We start from the raw sequence: 6,081 nt of genomic DNA, 5'->3' as shown, positions 1-6,081 counted from the left end.
GAGTCTCAGAAGGCTGGCTCAAGAGATAATGATTAGGAATGTGAAGATGTAGAAATAAAGAATAGCTATTGGGTCAGAAAACAGGTAACAATTTAGACTATAAATCCGCCACAGAGCAGAATCGCCAACTCCCAGTTCCCTGAAAGAAAAAGGTCTGACACACATTCCTAAGTTGTTTTTACAGGAAGCAGACCTCCACCAGATGAAAACTTCTGACTGCAAGCACTTAGACCTTGAAACCGGAAGGTTGATAATGCTGGAAACTTCCCCCTGATTCCAGCCAATCCGAAAATTGTGCACAAGCTGATCAGGTACCCTGCAGCCCCCTCCCTCACACTATCTTTAAAACCCCTTCCCTGAAAGCCATCAGAGAATTCGGGTCTTTTGAGCATAAGCTGCTAGTTCTCCTTGCTTGGTGCCCTGCAGTAAATGCTGTACTTTCCTTCACCACAACCTGGTACAGTAGATTGGCTTTACTGCACGTGGGCAAGTGGACCCAAGTTTGGTTTGGTAAAATATTTGAGGGTAAAAACATTTCAAGCTAATAACTCAAATAGTCAGCATTTAAATTTACATCTTAGTACAAAGGAACATATGAAGAAAGAATATAATTAACTAAAATCTGGTGATAAAGAAAAGGGAGGAAAAGGGACAAAAGAGAGAAATATCATAGGGAGTCAGTAGACAATCTAAAGAAATAGATGGTTAAGGACATCATGTAACATTCTAATTATCACTAACCCAGAACTAAAATATAAACCTTTCAAATTTGCAAAACACAGGCACACAACTACAGCAAATCAAACAAAATCACTCATATTTGAAATATTTGAAAAAGTTGCAAAACAGAAACCATCACAAAACAACATGACAGAACTAAGACCACACATCTTACGGGAATAAACGTAAATGAGTCAAACTTACCTACTTAAAAAAATGCGACTTCAGACTGGAGCACAAACCATAACACAACTCTATGCTGTATACAAGAAAATGCATAAAATAGAGTGATTCTGACAGTTTGAAAATACAAGAATGGAAAAGATATACCAGGAATATGCAAACATAAAGAAATCAGGGATCACAAACTTATTATTACTCAGGGTTGATTTCAGGGCAAAAAACATTAAATGAGGTTAAGAAGGGCATTTTATAACCATAATTTACAGTGAAGAAAAAATAGGAATGTCTATGGAGAGAGACCGACTAGGTAAATCCCAGGCTGCCTCTTCACCCAGTCTGTGGCAGGAGGTGAGTAGACCAGATCACAGGAAATGGCACTCACCCCTGGGGTCCAGAGACTGGTGAACAGATGAAATAGACGTGAACAAATGTGTTTGTCCAGGCACTGGGTGAATTTTGGGAAAAGAACCCAAGCTGAGCCCATGATGGTCTGCACACCTATCCATGCGGCCCATCAGCCGGCCAGCCGTTCTCACGGTGCTTCTTTTCTTCTTGTTTTTTATTTTCCAATCTGTTATTTATTTGAATGCAGCTGGAGGACCATACAGGGCGCTGCTGGATAAGCAAGCACTGCCTGATGTTTTAGTCTGTCCTCTTATGTCAAAAGGGGTGAGGGAGCTCTCTGGGGTCTCTTTTATAAGGGCACTAATCCCATTTATTAGGGCTTCACCCTCATGACCTCATCACCTCCCAAAAACCCCACCTCCTAACACCATCACACTGGGAATTAGGATTCAACATATGCATTTTGGGAAGGACAAAGACATTCAGTCTCTAGCACCTGGTATTTTGCACAGTATGTGAGAAGAAGCAAATCCTGTAGAAATCATTTGATAAAGACCTAGTGCTCAAAGGGAAACAGAGAATGGGAGTGATCTGCCACTCAGGGCCTGGACATAAGGAAGTGAATCTTTCCACTCCACATCCTACAAGACTGGCACCAAGCGAGGATCCACCTCACCCAAGAGAGGCAGATTTCTACTGGGAAACAGACTATTCTCTTAGCTGCTCTGGTTAGGCAACACTACCAATCTTTTGATGAGCACTAAACGGGTGATTCAGAACCCTGGTCATGTAGGGCTTACAATTTGCTTATATTACTGGCATTTGACTTACCTTACCTCACCTTAATCCTCATGTAATATGGTGGAGACCTACATTCATCAGAAATTCCCCATAGAAATTGTTTGAGAAAAAAGCAGTGAGACTATCTCAGTCAGCCCAGGCTGCTATAACAAAATATCACAGGCTGTGAGGCTTAAACAAGTTCTTGAGGCTGGAAATCTAAGAGCGAAGTCTGTGAGGCTTAAACAAGTTCTTGAGGCTGGAAGTCTAAGAGCGAAGTGCTGGTGGATTTGGTTCTTGGTGAGGGCATCTTCCTGGCCTGTAGGCGGCCACCATCTTGCTGTGCACTCACACGGTGGAGAGAGACAGCTCTGGTCTCTGTCTTCGTATAAGGACACTAACCCCATCTTGAGGACCCCATCCTCACAACCTCATCTAAACCTAATCACCTCCCAAAGACACCACCTTCCAATGCCATCACCTTGGGGGTGACGGCTCCAACAGGTGAGCTCTCAGGGGACACAAACATGCACCCCATGAGAGAGAGAAAAGAGCCACACTTCTCAGGGGCTCTGGATGCTTCTGGATGCTTCCTTTTGAGGGGACTGAGCGGGGAGGAGGAAGCATGGGCTGCCTGGGCCCTTCTCTCTGTCCGAAGTCAGGTGGGGCCATGATGTGGGCTCTGGGAGGCTTCCAGAAAGGGGACAGGGCCCAGAGCAGCACGGCAGCGACAGAAGAAAAGATTTTAGCCTTTTCGCTTTCTGGAAACACTGAGGGCGGGGAGAGACGTCCATACTGGAGCCTGAGGAAACTTTCCATGTGAAAGAGTGTAAAATGCTGAACTGTGTCCTTAAAAGGAAGGTATGCTAATGACCTACTTTTTCTTTTTTTGGTCAAAGTTTCCAGAGTAGGGTCCTTTGGCCCTGTTACCTCACACAGAGACCGGGCAGGGGAGGAGGAGCCTTTATTTGGGTCACACTGAACAATTCTGCATGGTTGCAGTATTATCCCCATTTTACAGATGACGCCTTGTGAGGTGAAATGACTTTCTCACAGGCGCAGCCAGGAGGTGAACACACACCTGAGCACCAAGGAGTACTCTGTCTCAGCTGAGGCCAGACAGGAAGGCGGCTCGGACTGAGTGTTCAGGCTGATTTAGGGGAAAAGGAGCAGGGAAGTCATTCTTGCAATAGGATGTGTCCCTTGAACATTTAAGAGATGAACTGAATTTGCTGAGTGCCTCCTCTCCACCAAGCTCTGCAGGAGAAAGGGCCCGGAGAGAGGACAGAAGGTGTCCAGCCTGGTTGTCCCCACCCCGTGATGGAGGCACAGGGGATGTGCAAAGTCCCCACTTCTGAGGCCCAGAGCCTTCGGGGGGGGGGGGACTCTCCAAGTGGAATCAATTGTCCCCTGGGGCCTCCCTCAACAGCTGGACATCTCCAATTTGAAAGCTGTTTACTACTCTCTCCACCTCCTTTTTCAGTTGGAGTTTTGTGCATTTCCAAATCATTGTCACACATTTTTAAAAATAAATTTACTTATTTTATTTATTTATTATTGGCTGTGTTGGGTCTTCGTTGCTGCACGCAGGCTTTCTCTAGTTGTGGCGAGCAGGGGCTAATCTTCGTTGCAGTGCGCGGGCTTCTCACTGCAGTGGCCTCTCTTGTTGCGGAGTGCGTGTGGGCTCTAGGCGTGCAGGCTTCAGTAGTTGTGGCACGCAGGTTCAGAAGTTGTGGCTCACAGGATCTAGAGCGCAGGCTCCATAGTTGTGGTGCACGGGCTTAGTTGCTCCGCGGCATGTGGGATCTTCCTGGACCAGGGCTCGAACCTGTGTGCCCTGCACTGGCAGGCAGATTCTTAACCACTGTGCCACCAAGGAAGTCCAAGTCACACATTTATAGACAGCTTTTTGGTTTACAGACTGTAGATGCAGTCACCTCTGTTGGGAATTTTCTAGCTTAATCCTCAGGAGGAAATCTTTTTTTCTCCTGATTTCTGAGTTTATTAGAAACATCACTCTTGAATCTACTTCCTGTCAGTTGTAACCAGTATTCCATTTATTTTACAAACTGAAAATCTGGGGCTTAATGAGATGGAGGTATATAACCCAGGCTTTGCAATTAGCAGGCAGGATAAGCCAACTGTGGAGATTGGGGCCAGACAAGAGGCACGAGGGGGTGGGGGCCAGGGGTGAGGGAGGGCCGGTCCAGCAAGGAGAGAAAACTTACCTAGTGATACCTAGCGAAACAAGTTGTGGGATTGTTCTCCAGCAGTGCTCAGCAGCATGGAGGGAGGAGGGCAGAAATTAGATGGCAGAATTAATAAAGAAAACTAGAAATTAGCAGGGCAGATGTTCTAGAAAGAGAGGAGGCCCGGGAGGTAGTAGTTGGGACGACAGAGCCTGGAGGGGGCCTTGAGGAGTGAAATAAAGGGACGGATGCACAGAGAGGAAATGTTAGTTAAGGTGATAGTTGGACCAAAATTATAACTTGATCAAAAATTAATTCCCAGGGACCCCGTGTGTAGTGATACTTTTGATAGTCCACGGAGGATGATTTTTGTTTAATGTATCTCTAAGCAGTTTTGTCCGTTTTTCAGAAAAATTTTTTTGGCTTTTTTCCCTTCAGGTTTTTCCTCTCTAAGTCATTCTCTACAGTTATCCCTGTTCTGTAATGTTGATAATAGAAAACATTTAGAAACAAACTAAATAGTCCAATAATAAAGACTTAGGGAAATTCAGTTATGTGGGGTCGCAATTTACATGCAAGGATCCCAGTTTTCTCTTAAAAATACGGAAATATACACGGAGATGGTATTTAATGGATATTTACCAATATGGTTTTCTCCAGATAAATGGGATTATAGCCGCTCTTTATTTATTTATTTTGTTTGTATTTTTTCCCAGTAAAAAAAAATGTTGTTAAGTGTGTAGAATTTTCTGAATTTTTTAAAAAGTTTTAATTCATTTTCTACCAATCGATGTCTGTTCTGCTTGTTTGACAAGATTTTCCATAACTTTTAACTTGCTTTGATTGGTTGAAAACTAATCCTTCCAATAAGATATTTACGTTTTTAAAACCATGATTTTTGTGCATGTTTTATGATTTTAGTGTGGATAGTTTTTAGAAGTTGAGTTGACACATGCACACACCTAAATCTGCCAATGAGTTATAAAATGTCTTTATCTCTTTCCAGCAGCGAGGTTCCCACGCTTTGAGCAGTGATACCAGCTTGAGCTGTGAGCCATGACTCGTGGGGGTCTTATCTTTTCCATCGTGTCGTTGGGTGCCATCCCCAGAGTGCGTGGGCAGAAGCAAGCCTGGCTCCAGAACTTTGATCTTGAGTACAGCTTTGAGTGGCAACCTTCATGTGGTCCTCACTGTGTGATCGGGTCATCAAAGCCAGATCGGTGGCTTACGTGGCAGGATCGGGAAATGAGTTTATCTGTGATCAGAGGGTTTCGAGGGATTAGCAACCCTTTCAAGTTATACTCTCTGCCTCTCTGGAGCAAAAGCATTGCAGAGAGTAGGATGACAATTCAGTACAGAGGTTAAAACGTTCATAGAAGAGTAGAGGAGAATTAGTGCTGACCATGTACTGGGAATTTTAACATAAATCATCTCATTTATCCCTAAAAACCCAGTGAGACAGGTGTTATTATGAACAGGAACTGAGGCTCAGAGAGACCGAGTAATTTGCTGAAGTTACACAGTTAGTAAGTGGCTGAACCACGTGAGAACCCAGATCTGTTTGACTCTGTCTGAGGTTAGTGTGCTACTATTAAAAAATACCAGAGACTGGGAGGGTCATAAACAACAGAAACTACTTCTCACAGTTCTGGAGGCTGGTTAAGTCCAAGATCAAGCTGGCGGCTAATTCAGTGGCAGGCGAGGACCCTCCTCCTGGTTCGTGGACAGCCGTCTTCTCGCTGTGTCCTCACTTGGTGGAAGGGGCAAGTTTGCTCTCCAGGTTCTCTTATAAGGGGACAAATCCCATCAAGGGAGCTCCACTCTCATGACCTCATATCCTCCCAAATGCTCCATCTCCTGACAC

This window comes from Delphinus delphis, chromosome 2 (genome assembly GCF_949987515.2).
Source record: "Delphinus delphis chromosome 2, mDelDel1.2, whole genome shotgun sequence".
Classification (NCBI taxonomy): Eukaryota; Metazoa; Chordata; class Mammalia; order Artiodactyla; family Delphinidae; genus Delphinus; species Delphinus delphis.
Note: the sequence above shows the minus strand (reverse complement) of the source record.